Raw genomic sequence first — 16,647 nt, forward strand, 5'->3', positions numbered from 1 at the left:
ATTGACTCTCCATAAAAATTTCATCTTCAGAAGCTACACCCATCAGTTGTTTTAAATATTCCATGCTTACATTTGAAAATAACTTTTTCTAAAAATAACAAAACCCCCACTTACATAATAAGAAATAGTTAATCTAGATAATACTCTATAAACGTTTGCCCAAGGAGATGTAAAGAAAATATTTTTACAACTCGTTAGTGGTTAAATTAAGTTGTTACCATCACCACAACTCATGCTTATGCATTTTCATATAGATTTAACTACTCTCGCCGACGGTACGTATGAGCTGGTGCCAGAGTCCGAGAGTGAGTAGCGTGAAGCTCAAGTTAACCTAACTGAAATTACTGAAGACCTGAACCAGAGTTCAGAAGAGACCAAGGCTAGCTCCGCTCAGGAAGGCAAGCCCCGGAGCATGTCCTACCTATTTTAACTTTATGCAACTATTTATATTCCTATTCTATTTGTGCATTTAAGTTGTAGGAATTGTTTGGAACCTTAGTTGCATGATCCTAGGTACCTATGCTTGAACACTAGTATGTGTAGGTCGTTAGTTGGCTATGCTAATGGTTCGGTAGAAGTCGAGTGATTTCCTGTCACTCGCGAGCTCATAGGAGTTGAATGCTTACTACACACTGCAATATAAGGTTTACGGGCGGGGTTGTTGTACTTGTGATACTCCGTCTGTTTATTGAAAATGGATAAGGCCGCGGTGTGTGGTAGTGGTGGTTAAGCGTTTGAACGTACTAACCACATGCCGAGAATATGGTAATCGATAAGCTTAAGTACCTGATGGAACCGGCCGTGGAACAAACTCCCCACTGTCTGGTCTTTGGTCACGCACGGGTGCAGGGCACCCTAGGGCGGTGGGCCTGTTTCATGCCCGGGGAAAAAGGGGAAAAGTCGCGTGGGTGGTTGCATTCCCCATGTGTGTGTTTAGGTCTGCCTGGCCAGGTTAACAAATTCGATTCGAATCGTCCGTCTCTCACCGATATTGAGACTGCTTAACCCTTTTGCCACATAGAGTAAGAAGTGGAACAATAATGATGAGAAATATGGTTGAATGATGAAAAATAATTGTTTTTCACCATGTATGCATTTGGATAGATGATAATGTAGAATGGTTAATCAAACTAGAACTTGAAAGCTAAAATCGGAAAATAAGGACTTACTCTTTATTGTTTTTCGGTAAAAACAAACCCCTCAAGTCAAAAGCCTTGCATGTCTAGTTAGAGAGTTAAATATATCCTAGTCGGGTAAGCCTTGCTGAGTATTAGAATACTCAGCCTTGCTTGTGGCTCAACTTTGTTTTCAGGTGATACGTTTGAAGATGAGATAGCTAGTTTGACTTGGCCGTGTGTTTTACCTCCTGGTTGGTCGGTGGAGTGGGATACGACTCCGACTAACGATGACAATGCCGAGTGATATCATGTACGGACTTCATCATGACATCTTATATCATCGTTTAGTACTTGCTTTATTTCCGCTGCAGTGAACTCTGACTACTGTCAATTTGAACTTCAAGTACCTTTCGGAGATTTCGAACTTAATTTGTAATAATTAAGTTAAGACTCTGTAATGCAATGTATCTGTAAAATGTTGTACTCTCTGGACTCACTTTCGTGTGGGTTGCATGTAAGCTTTGGGTTCGATCGACGCTCAAGTGGATTCTTCGGGACTTTACCCGACAGCCCTGCCGGATTACTCCGTTTGAAGTGCGTGTTAGCCGAGATTATTTTTAAGGTGATAGTTAGCGCACTTGAGCCGGATTAATTTGAACGGTACTGCCATAGGCGCCGCAGCGGCTCGCCCACCCAGCGCGCGGCTCCGGCGTGGGCACGCGGATTCGCTGCCAGAGAATCCAAGGACGGAGCAGATCCGCGCGCCTCCTCTCCTTCTCTCCTAACCGGCTCCTCCTCCTCCGGCTGACACCACGGGCCCATGACAGGCGCAGCCCCACTGGCAGAGAGCAAGCGCTCCACGGGCGCACGCGGAGCGGGGGCAAGGATGAAGCACTGCGCGACATGCGTCCAGTTTTGCCCGGGGAACGCGAGGAGAAAAGGGCAGAGCAGTAGATTTTAACCATTCCGATGCGTGCCTATATACATCGATCCCACCGTTCCCCTGAACAGCGAGAAATAATAACAGCTCAGGATAAGGTATCTACACTATTTCCTTACATCTTAAATATAGTTTCTTCATCCAGCTCTCTCTTACTGAGAGGTCAAATAATTTTAAATTTGACTAAATTTATACAAAATAAAACTAATATCTATATTACAAAATAAGTATAATTAGATTAAGTATGTATATACTTATATAATAAATTTATTTAAAGATATAAATGTTAGTAACATCTTTTTATGAATTTAGTTAGATTTGAAATTGTTTGATTCCTTGCCAAACGAGAGTTGCATTTCTTTCAGAAAAGAGGAGGAAGTACAAGTATACGTACCCTTCCTCCGTCCGCAAAAGTGCAATTATGAAATTTGTGAGGTCTAACTAATTCAAATTTGATCAAATTTATATTAAGTAGCATTAGCGCTTATGTCTCCAAATATATTTGTTATGAAAATATATTCTATAACTATTCTAATCTAATGGTACTTACCTTATATCATGAATGTTATTATTTTTCTTATATAATATTTAGTTAAAGTTTAAACTATTTAATTTTTTAAAAAGCGAGATTTGCAATTGTTTTTGGATGGAGGAAATTAAAAAAAAAACTCAGGATACAGTATCGGCCAAGTCAAAGAATCTCCCAGTTTTTTTTTGAGAGGACAAAGAATCTCCCAGTTGGGGAGTTGTTGGCGAGTGCTCGCGACAGCGATCGCGCGCGGGGCCGTTGTCTCTTACATACGACGATTCTTCCGCCGCGGCGCTTCACTTCGAGCCTCCCGCCTCCCGTCGCCGCCGCCGCCGCCGCCGCCGTCTTTTCCTCCTCCTCGCCGGGGACCTGATCGAGGTACTACGCTTTACTGTTCTTTCAGTAGGCCACGCAAATCGCGGCTTGTTAATTCTCTCCGGCTCCCGTACAGATCGACGGCGATGGCTGGCGGCGCCGGCGCGTGCCCTCCGCCGGGGCTGGGTTTCGGCGGCGAGTACTACTCGGTGGCGGGCGGCGTGTGCAGCCGCGACGGCAGCTTCTTCAGCGGGGAGCCGGTGCTGGCGCAGGCCGTCGGGTACGCCGTCGTCCTCGGCTTCGGCGCCTTCGCGCTCTTCACATCCTTCCTGGTACTACTTGTTTACCTTATCCTGCTCACCAAGGCACCAACGTCTCCATCTCATGCGTGACTTCACAGTTCACACTCCAGCGCTTTGATTCTTCTTGGTTCTTGCTCTAGTCTTATTTGAGACTCTGAAGTCTGAACATACTGATTGCAGATTCCCACTAGCACACGTTCGCATTGCACACGCAAATGATAATGAGCAACGTATCTAGTGCAAACCAAACCAAGAACCTCGTGCAAATCCGTGCAAACCTACTAAATAAAGTTTCAAAAAATTCTGAAAAAAATCATGAATGTGATTCTCACGTTACGTCATCAATATATAAAATTTCATGGTCAAATTCGTCTTACTCTAGAAGTTACAAAAAGACAAATTTAAGATGCATTTGAACCATTATTGTTGTCAGAAAATTTGTCTTTTTGTAACTTTTAGAGTAAGATGAATTTGACTATAAAATTTTGTATATAGATGAGGTAAGCTGAGAAGCACATTCATGATTTTTTTCAGAATTTTTTGAAACTTTTTTTAGTAGATTTGTACGGGTTTGCACAAGATGCTTGGTTTGCACCGGATACGTTCCCATGATAATGACCATGCATTATTGCTGGCTACCGTGAATGATTGATGGTAGATTCTTTTTACGATTTAGTAAGAGCGTAAATTTGCCCGATATATAAAACTCTGAAATTAACTCACCAATCCGCACGAGAAATAGGTTGCCTAGCTAGGTAGTTAGATGGTGTTTTTCACAACTGACACAAAACAATGGGAGATGAAATGAAGATTCTTGCAGCCATAAAACCAAACTTTAATCGACTATTAATATAAGGAGTTTTTTCATTTTGAACTTAGAAAAATGAACAGTTGACTTGCGAGGAATGATTCTGCGTGGCCAGATTCCGTTTTACTAAATATGGGCCGGATCATGCGTGCCGAATTGAACAACCACTACAAGAAAAGTGAGTATCAGTGACGAAAATTATTATGACAGATGTTAGAAATGTCACAGAATAGAGGCTATTCTATGACGATTTTAGTATTTTCATCACTAAGTTGAGGCTGTCAGTAATTTGTGACGAACATGAATTTTTTGTCATAAAAGATTCAACAATATGTGATGATTTTATATATTTGTCATGAAACAGCTAATCATCTATGACGATTAATTTATGACCAATACATTTTTGTCAAAAAAAAACACAAAACTGGTTTGCTGCAATAGGCCCAATATGGATTTGGGCTGGCCCATCACGTTGCCCTAACCTTATCCTCAGGCAGCACTCACGCATCAGGGGCACCAGCCACCGGCTGCTCGCCCTAGAGTGGATCCAGAGGCGGCGGCGTGCTTGGCCAACTGCCGGCGCCGAGCTCGATGAAAATTTCATTGCCGCGACCTTCTCCCTCCATTTTCCACGAAAATTTGGTTACCGCACCACTCCAGGCAAAATAACTAGCACCAGGCGCACCCTTTTCATTCCAAAACACCACTTCGGCCTTCCCTGTCTCCCACACTCCCTCCCTCCGCCGTCGCCCCCAATCCCCCTCCCTCCACCGTCACCCCTAATCCCTCCCTCCACTGTCACCTCAGATCCATCCTACCCCGGCCACCTCCATGGGTTGATTTGCCCCCAATCTGTTGCATCCATGAGGGTCACACCCACCCAGCCCTCCCTCCCTCTCTGCCTCCGCCGGCCATGACGGCGCCGCTGCGCCGACCACAACGACACCGCTGCTCAGACCCCCGACGGTCCCGCTGCGCCGACCTCGAGCTCGTGACAACAAGTCAGAGTAGCGCGCATCACCTACTCAGGAGGAACCAATTGCATCAACCCGAGACTTGTCCCGTTGCATCAACCATACAAGAGGTTCTTTTTTCCTCCAAAATTTTCTATTCTGTTGTCTCTTAATATTGAGGATGCTGATTGGTTATTGTGTAGTTATTGGTTATATGAGTTTGACTTATAAGCAAAATCACATTTTTAGCTATAGGATTAATTAGTGCCAAGAACATAATTAACTTTATCTTTACTGGTTCATGTAAGCAATGCCAAACAATGCATATGAAGAGGTGAGGGATAGTAATATCAGGAGTAACATTGCAACAATGAAATCTTATGGCATACTTGATACAAAAACCCTTCTCAACTAGTTGTCTACAAGAAAGCAAAATGGTTACAGAATAGTTGCAAGGAAGAAAAACAACTGTGAAGAATCTGCATCGGACTATGAACCCTCCGCTGATGAGAACACTGATGGATACATCCTAGGTCCAAGGTTGAGCCACTTATTCTTTTCAACTTTAGTGTATGTACCGTGTGTTCACTTAAATGCATTTTTTGATAGACTACACTCCACTTTAATATTATTGCTAATTAACAAATGTACAATACATATATTTGTTTATGTTATGCAGGCTTCAAAAAGCTCTCCTGGATCAAGACAGACAAAGGCATCAAGAAACTCCCAAGGTGCTAGACCATCATCTATGTCGACAAGGTCAAGGTCAGAACCATCAGCCAATACACATGTTCCTCAAGAAAGGAGTCAGGCTAGAGTTGAGGAAGAGCTTATTCCACCATCAGCATTTGAATCAAGGGGAGTGAACACACCAATGCTTTTGAGGTCAAATCGTCCAATTAGTGATGCCAATGAGGGAACTTGTTTTTATTCCTGATCTTAAATCCAGTTTACACTATTATCTAACTAGAGCCGTTCTTAAATCTAAATCATTATTGTGGCATTTGTTCTTGTGTTTATTCCTGATCTTAGTCTACATGTTGCTCTAGGTTCTATAATACTACTTGCTAGCTTCAAAGTTACAAATCATTTATATCATTAATGCAGAGAGACCAAGGTAATGGGGAAGAAACTGATTCTATGGATCTTTTCAAGGCAAGCCACTTTAGTAAGACAAAGGGTTATACTGATGTTGTACAAGAAGTAATTGTAAGTATACAAACAACCAAATCTATGCACGTGTGATCTTAGTTGAATGCATATTCTGAACTGAAATCGAAACCAGAAACATACTATTTACCTTGTCAAAATATGAACTCAAAACATGTTGAATATGGTTCACTGCTTTCTTGTAGCTGCCATGCTTGTTTCTTTCTATTGAATCCAAGTAAGCCCAAAACATGAATATGATGAAAAATCTGATCTAATATATGAATTTGTAGTGCTTTGTTATGTTCTTTCCATCAAATGGTTGGCTCTATTCTTTCTATCAAATCTGAATGTGTTGATCACAATGAAATGCATGGTTGCTGTTATTGTTTCTATCAAATCTGAATGTGATCATAGTGAAATTAATGATTGCTTATGTTCTGAACTGAAATTCATATTGGCTTTATTCTCAACAGCAAGAAATGATGGATTTCAAGCAGAAAATGGAAGAAGCAAATGAGTCAAATAAGAGAAATGAAGAGCAGATGGCCATTCTCAAGCAAAAGCAAGAAACTACTGATTCTCTTCTTTTACGTCTAATTAGCCAATCACCAATCAGTTAAATTCAGGTTAACCATCCTTCATTCTAGTGATAGTATATGGTAGATGTTCAAAGCCATGCTAATGTTTTGTACTTGTGTTGCTGGTGACCACTAGGCCTAGTGTTGCCCTTTGCTTTTGTAACCACTATATAGCTACCATTTGCTTTTGTAACCACTATATAGCTACCCTTTGCTTTTGTAACCACTATATAGTTGGATGGTGAACAATCATGGATGAAACAATGACATGGTTGTAATGAAATCTGTTGGAAAAATGTCAGTTCATGTGTCATGACCAATTATTTTATCACATCAAAAATATTTTTTTGTGACTATTGAGCCTATTTCATCCTAGATTAGTCATGTCGGTTCATGTTTTTGTGATGTTACAGCACACATTGCATGATGAAAAAAATCGTCATAGAAGGTGCCAACTTAAAGACAATATGTTGACCGTCATTATATGTATTCTATGACGATATAGAAATCATCATGGAATATACTTTTGTGACGATATGAGAATCGTCATAAATGTGTTTCATTCTATGACGCTTTTGAGAAAAATATCACTAATGATATTTTGTGACGGTCGTTCTATGACGATCCTCGTGACGCAGCGTAAATGTCACCATTGCAATTCAGTGACGAAAAACCATGTTTTTAGTGACGATAACCGATCATCATTGATAGTGAAATCTCTTGTAGTGAACATTCCGAGTTGCATGTGCAGCCTGATTTGACTTTCAATGTTTTTTGTTATTTTCTGAAGTTACAGTTGGGTTTCCTTAAAGCAACAGTCAACATGATATATGCATAGGCACCATGCCACCATTCATATATATAAAGATATTTAACCAAAGTTTGACTTTTTTTATGAAAACGGAAGCTTAAGCTGGCGTACTGAAATCACAGTTGTTCTTGTGCCGTCCCTTTTGAAGGTTACAGAAAAATAGAATTGACGCATGTAGTTCCTTTTATTGGTGTAATTAGGAATTGATTTATGCGTCAAAGTCCATGCCTATCAATTGGAAGCATAGACATAATTAAAGTCATACTAAATAAAATGATAGGACCACATGAATGATCATATATCTTTTATATTGTCACTATATAACGAGTAGGAGTAATTGTCGTTTTGCACCAAGAAAGTTTTTTTTTGTATATCTATGTAATTTTCCTACCTTGCATAGCCATTTTATGAAGTTGTTTTTCAGTTTATTATGAGTATATCTCTGCCTATCATCTCTATGCTTAATTAGTTGATCAAAGTAGTAATAATCATATTAAGCACACAGAGTATATACTCCCTCCAATTACAGAAAGGTAATGTTCATATATTGACATCATCACTGATAAATTATTTTACAAGTATTGGAATACTTTGAATATAAATTATGAAACATAACAAATAATGGTATATTTTTGAACTAGTTTTTACAGTAGATCCAGTTATACCATAGAACTATTGATATTTGAGAAGTATACCGATCTTAAGGTTTAAATGTGTTCACCGCATATATACAACCAAATCGACAATCTTTTATGGCTGGAGGCAGATAGTATGCTCTTGTTACAGAAATAGACTATGCTACTTTTAATTCAACTTGCATTTACTGGAAGATTGATGCATGAACTGATTTCCATACTGAATTTCCTCATTTCTTCATATATGCTATACGATATAACACTTTTATACTTGCTTTATAAGACATATATATTTGATTATATAAGGTAACATGGTAACATTAGTTTTCTAGAAGAATGACACATATCAGTGTGAAACTGCATTAATTGAAGTCAGAATACAGTGACTTCTCTTATGTTTGTGGGTTGCAGCATGCATATGACCTATGTTTTACAATTGTCTGAGTTTAGCTTGCATTCCCAAGACCATGTATTTCTTTTCCTAATTCATAGTTTCCCCACTCCTATGTTCAAAGAAGATTAATGTTTCCCATGCTACATAATTCGACCTCTAACTTTACACAGCATGTTTTAGAAAAAAAAAACTTTCCAAACGTCTTATCTCATATTGTTCCTATGTTCTTGAGCCCCCAGTCCTCATTCCTGTGTTCCAAATAGGCTACAAACTGTCATCTGTGAAATTATAAAAACCATTTGACTTTTCGACCTTTGAAACTGTTATGGAACTCTCATGGAAGGCTTTGTTCCATATGAATTTGTTTTCTTAGAACAAGGTTGTACACCCTCGCAAAGGGATTCCTCTGCGTATTCCCTTTTTTCTAATTAATGTGCCCATGAACTCGTTCCAATTCAGGGCCTCTTTAGACCAAAAGAAAGAAAGTAAGAAGATTCCAAATTATTTGAATCCAAAGGAGATTCCTATATGAAAGTCATGCTAGGTCCCGGTGTAGGAGTAGGATTATAACTGTGAGTGCCCCTGCAGGTGTGGCTAGAGAAGAGGTATGTGGGATCGCAGCACACCTCGGAGTGGTTCAACACGGCAGGCCGTAGCGTCAAGACCGGCCTCATCGCCAGCGTCATCGTCTCCCAGGTACACACACACACTGATTTTACTGACACTTGCTGATCAATCTCCCCAGCTTCATCTGTCCGTCTTCAGCTGGGAGGGACTGGGAGACACTTGCTGATCAATCTCCCCAGGAATGGATTAATAATGGACCGTGCGTTGTCGAAACGTCGAGCAGTGGACATGGGCGGCGACGATCCTGCAGAGCTCGAACGTGGCGTGGCAGTACGGCGTGAGCGGCCCGTTCTGGTACGCCAGCGGCGCCACCATCCAGGTGCTCCTGTTCGGCGTCATGGCCATCGAGATCAAGCGCAAGGCGCCCAACGCGCACACGGTCTGCGAGATCGTGCGCGCCCGGTGGGGTGGCGCGGCGCACGCCGTGTTCCTGGCCTTCTGCCTCGCCACCAACGTCATCGTCACGGCCATGCTGCTGCTGGGCGGCTCCGCCGTGGCCAACGCGCTCACCGGCATCAACGTCTACGCCGCCAGCTTCCTCATCCCGCTCGGCCTCGTCGTGTACACGCTCGCCGGCGGGCTCAAGGCCACCTTCCTCGCCAGCTACATCCACTCCGTCGTCGTGCACGTCGTCCTCGTCGTCTTCGTCTTCCTCGTCTACACCTCCAGCAGCCGCCTGGGCAGCCCGCGGGTGGTGCACGACCACCTCACCGCCGTGGCCAGCGCCGCGCGGGACTGCTCCGCGCCGCTCTCCCACTCCGACCAGGCATGCGGCCCCGTTCACGGCAACTTCAAGGGATCCTACCTCACCATGCTCAGCTCCGGTGGCCTCGTCTTCGGCATCATCAACATCGTCGGCAATTTCGGCACGGTCTTCGTCGACAACGTAATTAATTAATTTCTCCGATTTCGATCATCTGAATGTATTGAGGATGCATGGCACGCATCCAAATTCATTTATGCAATGGGGTGCGGCTGCAGGGATACTGGATGAGCGCGATCGCCGCCCGGCCATCGTCGACGCACAAGGGGTACCTGCTCGGCGGGCTGGTGTGGTTCGCGGTGCCCTTCTCGCTGGCAACCTCGCTGGGCCTGGGCGCGCTCGCCCTGGACCTCCCGATCACGGCGGCCGAGGCGGCCAGGGGCCTCGTCCCGCCGGCCACCGCCACCGCGCTCATGGGCAAGTCCGGCTCCGTCCTCCTCCTCACCATGCTCTTCATGGCCGTCACCTCGGCGGGCTCGGCGGAGCTGGTGGCCGTCTCCTCCCTCTGCACCTACGACATCTACCGGACCTACATCAACCCGGGCGCCACGGCAAGCAGATCCTCCGCGTGTCCAGGGCCGTCGTCCTCGCGTTCGGCTGTCTCATGGGCGTCCTCGCCGTCATCCTCAACCTCGCCGGCGTCTCCCTGGGGCGGATGCAGGGTTTTAATTTCCGACCGAACCGGCCTAACCGCCGGGCTCCGGTACCGGTTTACCGGTCCGGTTAGGCCGGTTACCGGTCGGAACCGGACAAAACCCCGTTTGAATTTGTTTGAATTCAAATCTCGGCGTTTGGCACGGACAGGTTTACCGGCCGGCCGGGCCGGTTTACCGGCCGGTTTGGCCGGTATACCGGTGATGTGGGAGGGGCAGCGCGAACCGGTAAACCGGCCGGTTATACCGGTATACCGGGCGGTTATACCGGTATACCGGGCGGTTATACCGGTATACCGGCCGGTTGACGCGGTATACCGGTTAGTTTTCCGTCGCTTCAAAAATAGATCCCGATGTAAAATAAAAGAAAATTTCGGCATGAGCTATGCACATTTTAATGTAAATAACCATACTAAAGCAACAAGTTATAATCATACATACAAATACAATAGTAATAAGTATGCATACAAATATAGAGTCATATATCTAGACACATGAAACGAAAGTTCAACGTAGAAATGGGAAGACCCCCATTTGGGACGCGGTTTGGTATTCGGCGTTGGACATCAAAGCGATACCTCGCACTCTAAGCAGCTCAGCCTTGTAGTGTTGCCAAGTTTGGCCCGTCCACGCCGATGTTGTCTGTCATTCCTGAACTAACATAGTGTAAAAATGGGGGTCTTCCCATTCGTACACCCATCTCGTCGGTGGTTGCATGCTGATGTCAGGAATGAGATAGTGAAAAGAGTGCCTCGAATCGCTGTAGGAGGAAGAAGAGTGCTGTGGACTATCATAGTCCGTTGGTCCACCTGTTCTCCTCTGCGATTGCGGTGCTCCATGGTCGGTGTCCTGAGTAGCATGTGTGAACTGAGTCTCCCCTGCAATCAACCATATTTCGTAATTAGTATTCAATAGTCAGAAATATGTGTCTATTTGTATGTGCAATGTATACCTGTGAAACGAACACCACGAGCACGACCACTACCACCACCACCACCAGCAGCACCACTACCACCACCAGCAGCATCAGGCTCAGCACCGTCACCATCATCACCATCATCGGCCGAGCTGCTATCCTCGGACTCCTGATATGGAGGACTACGCTCACCTTTGCCATCATCAGTCTCGGTGTCGCTGCTCACTGGTTTTGCTGTTCCTTTGCCTTTTCGACGCTTCGGGTCACCCTTCTTAGGTCCCTTCTGCAACTTTCTCTTCCCTAGGTGAGTGTCACCTATATTTGTACGTGCCCAATCGCTGATGGAATCATTCCCCGCAGCCTCACGTAGATCTGACTCGTTTATTTGATCTCTGACAATATAGGACGGGAGAGGGATGTCGCCGTCATCATCATCCTCGTCCAGAACTGGAGCCCGGTTAGATCTACCATATTCCATCCATTCCCGCACCGGATTTTTGTCATCATAGAAAGAAAGATGGGCTAGCTGGTCAATGAAATCACCTTCTTCACGCATCAGTGGGCCGGAGACCTCCTCAAGTCGGAGACGAAGATTGTAGTTGACATAGACAAGCTTATTAAGTTTCTTGTGCGACAACCGATTGCGAACCTTTGTATGCAGCAAGGCAAAAGTACTCCAGTTCCGCTCGCATCCACTGGACGAACAACATTGTGAAACAAGCCTCATGGCAAGGTACTGCAGTTTTAGAGTACTTGATCCGAACATCATCCACCAGGACGCTGCATGTGCAACCGAGTATGTAAGCAATATTTTCGAATAGAGAAAATAACAATTTCATACGGAATAACTCTTACATGGGGATGTCTTTGGGTCCATCGCCATCCGCATTGCCATATCACTGCTATACTCGCCAATTTTCTGCCGAAACACGTCAAACTCCTGCAATGCCTAGACGGCGCTCTGGAGATCCGTCATGCGCTGAAATGTATCCTTAAGTCCACGAAACATTTGTTGAGTTGGATCCATCGTATATGCATACCTCGGATTTAGGACAGCAGCTGCAAAATATAAATCACTTCAAATAAACATTATTTCAATAGAGTTTAAAAATAGACGACTGATGTGTGCTTACCTGGACCCACATACGTGCCTATGAACACGTCACCCAACCTCTCGTCCACCACCTCAACATACTCTTTCAGTGTGGAAACATTTGTTCCAAAGAAAGACTTCAGCTCCTGTTTCATAGTCTGGTAGGCCATCACGACTTCGCACATGTTCGGCTTCTTGTCCTGATCAGCGAAGCGAAGGAACTTGTATATTGGTTGAACCGTGTCGATGATATATTTCAATGCATCCCACCACTCCATACTTGAAAAACTTGCATGAGTAAATCTACCATCTTCGGTATTCGCCCATTTGCTGTGTTGGAACTTAGTAGATGCCATCCACTGCATGAAACGATCACGTTTCCGATAGATGCTCTCTAGGAACATGTAGTTGGTTCCAAATCGAGTGGCATTCCACTTGACCAACTCACCACCGATTGCGTTCCTCATCATTGTATTCAACTGACCATGATTGTGTAACCAATTTGAAATTCGCTTGCATTGCTTGATGATAACACCATGTTCAGGCCTTCGAGCTATATCCTTCAACATCAAATTGATGGTGTGTGCTAGACACGGTGTCCAAACTATGTGGTCATACACGTCACTTAGTAGTTCGTTGCATGTCTTTTTGTAATTCGAGCCGTTGTCGGTGACTACGTGCACGACATTCTCCGGTCCAATCTCTTCCACCACCTTTTGAATCTCCTGCAATGGAAGACAGATTGTTTAGTAACATGTCAAAACATACACCATGCGAATGGAACATGTTTAGGGACTACCTTGAACAAATATGCAGTATCTTGAGTTCTTCCGGTCGCATCAATAGACTTATGGAACCACATGACCCCATTGCAATATATCAAAAAGTTGATGACACTCATCCTCGTCGGACCAGTCCATGAATCACACATCAACGTGACGCCAAATAAGGGCCAATCTTTCTGAAACTTTACGTACCTCGTCTTCAAGTCTTGCTCGTTCTGATCAAGGTACTTGCCATCAATATCCCGTCCAGTGGGTGATGCGATACCTTCACCTGCAAACCATATGAAAATCATGAGATACAAGGATGTACACTCACAGGTATCATTGCAATGAAAGAAAACTTACCCCACTTTTGTGTCTCCCTGACCGCACTGATAAAGTATGGACTATCAGCCTGTCTTTCAGGAACTCCTGCAATATGGAAAAACTTTGACCAAGCTTTACCAATAGCTTCCTTTGCGTTCTTACCCTTCTGCGTCCAGGAGCCTGTATCAATCCTTGGTTGCATCATTCCTCTTCTCCCACCAGCTGCCAAGTTATAGTCCTCCACCACAGGATTTTCCCTCTGCGAAGTGGACCTTCGAAACATCCTCTGCATAACATTCCCCCTCGTCGAACCACTACCTCCTCCACGCTCATATGCACCTCCTCTCTGTTCCACCCCCCGTCGGAACTCTGCTTCCGCTCTTGATAGATCCATGGCACGCTGCACCTGAGCTTCCTCATCTTCTTCATCACCGGGATAGTTTCCCTCCGCTGCAGCCTTCTCCCGTCTCAACCTCTCTCAAGCCCGGTCAGCAGTTGCCTTCTTTGCCCTATCCAACTCACGCTGAAAGAAGTCCCGCACATCAGGTGGCACATTCCTGCAATGGACCACCTCCGCCCCGCGCCCAGGCAAATGTTGTTTCAATCTAGTCGCACCACCTCCTCCTTTCTGCGTACGACAATAGTTGCATCGCCATCCGGGATAAAGATTTTTCCCGTGTTCCCATACAACATCTCTGCTTGCCATTGTCTATCTGCATACATGGACAACAAAAATATATCATCTAATATTCTAACTCCTAAGTCATAGTGTCAAAAATCATCTAAATACACCTAAATCCTAAAACATCCTAAATCCTAAAACATTCTAAATCCTAAATCTTACCTACATTCTAAATATACCTAATTCATACACCTAAATCCTAAAAAAATCATCTAAAATCATCTAGGGAAAAAAAAACCTCACCTGCCGGCGGCTTACCGCCGCTCGTGGCGGTTTACCGCCTAACCGGGTCGGTAAACCGGCCTCCAAGGGCGGCTAACCGGTAGATCTGGTACCAGCCCGGCTTACCGGTGTGGGGGACCGGTTAGCCGCTCTCAGGGGCCGGATGGCCGGGTCAGGGCGGCGGACGGCGGGTGCTGGCGGCGGACAGGGGTTCCTAGGGGGCGAGAGGAGCGGACGGGGGGCGGGTGAGGCTGCGGGACGGTTGGGGATAGGTTAAATACGCTGTGCCGCGCGATGGGCCTTAATGGGCCGTCGTTTTTTTTCTTTTTCTTTTTTGATTTAACTTCTAAATTCCGCAAACCATACTAAATGATCAAATATTTGGGAAAATTTTACACCATTAGATTCGTCGTAAATTGAAATATTTTTAGAAATTTTTTGAGAATTTTTCATTTTTATTAATTCAAATTCAAATTTTAAAATTTGGTCGGTTTCAAACCGGACCAAACCGGTACCGGTCCGGACCGGTTTGACCGGTTACTGGTCAAAACGGTCCGGTTACCGACGGTTTGGTAAACCATGGGCGGATGTACCTGGCCATGGGCGTATCATAGGCTCCGCCGTCATCCCCATCGCGCTGCTGCTGCTGTGGAGCAAGGCCAACGCCACGGGCGCCATCCTCGGCGCCGTCGCCGGCTGCGCCCTCGGCGTCGCCGTCTGGCTCACGGTCGCCAAGGTCCAGTACGGGCGCGTGGACCTGGACAGCACCGGGCGGAACGCGCCGATGCTGGCGGGCAACCTGGTGTCTATCCTGCTGGGCGGGGCGGTGCACGCGGCGTGCAGCCTGGCGTGGCCGCAGCACTACGACTGGGAGAGCAGCCGGCAGATCACCACGGTGGAGAGCGTTGCCGCCGACGGCGAGCTGGCGGAGGAGCTCAAGGAGGAGAGGCTGGTGCACGCGAAGCGGTGGATCGTCAGGTGGGGCGTGGCGTTCACGGCCGTGATCGTGGTCCTGTGGCCCGTGCTGTCGCTGCCGGCGGGGAGTTCAACGCCGGCTACTTCACGCTGTGGGCGGCGATCGCGATCGCGTGGGGCACGGTCGGGTCGGCGGTGATCATCTTCCTGCCGCTGGTGGAGAGCTGGGACACCATCTGCAAGGTGTGCGAGGGCATGTTCACCAACGACGCTGTCTACGAGCGCCTCGACGACATGAACCTGCGCCTCCGGGCCATCATGGGGGCCATGCCCGAGGCGGAGGAGCGCTACCAGGAGATGCAGAGGGAGAAGGGCCTCGGCGCCATGGAGATGGCGCATCATCCTGCGTCCGGCACCCACCCGTCCACGGTCGCCGCCAATGACGACGGAGACGATCTTTCCCATGCTTAAGATCAAGATCGATCAAATACTAGAACTGTTCTTCCGTGTTGATGATTCACATCACACACATTCAGTAGCAGGTTAGCAGAAGCTTTGTGTATCTCCTGCTGCGTCATTTTTGTACAGTCAATAAATCCTGTACTGAACATCGATACACTTGGTCTATCTGGTGGATCCACGTTACGACCTTAGGCTCTTTTAACTAGTCTGTTCGATATATAATATATACTTGTATGATTCAGATAAAGCCCATGTTCAATGCCCTGATCTCAGCTTCATTTCACGTCGTTCTTCCATGGGCACATTGTTGAGAGGCTAATTGAATCCAGTGCTCCTTCATGTCACATCTAATTCGCACATCATTTAATTAATTTATATCTACATTTTCTGTGGTCAATTATTGTGAATATTTTTGGTGGTCTAGTCATTAAATGATTAAATTAGCTATAGTAAAACTTTCATGCTCATTAGATCATGTATGCCTGAGTTATATATTCAGAAGTTTAATTCCAAGCTATATCAGACTCTTCAATTTTTGAAGATTAAATGATCCAATGACTATAAAATTTTTACTGCAGCACAATAATGTAATTATTAGCTCACCATAAAATTTTCACCATAATTGTACCACGAAAAATGTAGACCTGAATTAATTATAGAAATATATATATATATATCTAAAAGT

General features: G+C 45.1%; 1 long non-coding RNA gene and 1 pseudogene across 2 annotated transcripts; both read left to right on the plus strand.

The window, feature by feature from the left end:
• The first annotated feature begins 2,827 nt into the window (after positions 1 to 2,827).
• LOC120703052 lies at positions 2,828 to 16,221 on the plus strand (annotated as a pseudogene).
• On the plus strand, positions 3,816 to 7,011 carry LOC120703053. 2 transcript variants are annotated; one of them, XR_005686739.1, is made up of 4 exons: positions 3,816 to 5,505; positions 5,645 to 5,733; positions 6,076 to 6,177; positions 6,594 to 7,011. It is a non-coding gene; the product is annotated as an uncharacterized LOC120703053 (long non-coding RNA). The 2 variants fall into 2 exon arrangements; XR_005686738.1 differs by having other exon boundaries at positions 5,645 to 6,177.
• Positions 16,222 to 16,647: the final 426 nt, after the last annotated feature.

The sequence above is a fragment of the Panicum virgatum genome, chromosome 4K, assembly GCF_016808335.1.
Source record: "Panicum virgatum strain AP13 chromosome 4K, P.virgatum_v5, whole genome shotgun sequence".
In the NCBI taxonomy this organism is placed as follows: Eukaryota; Viridiplantae; Streptophyta; class Magnoliopsida; order Poales; family Poaceae; genus Panicum; species Panicum virgatum.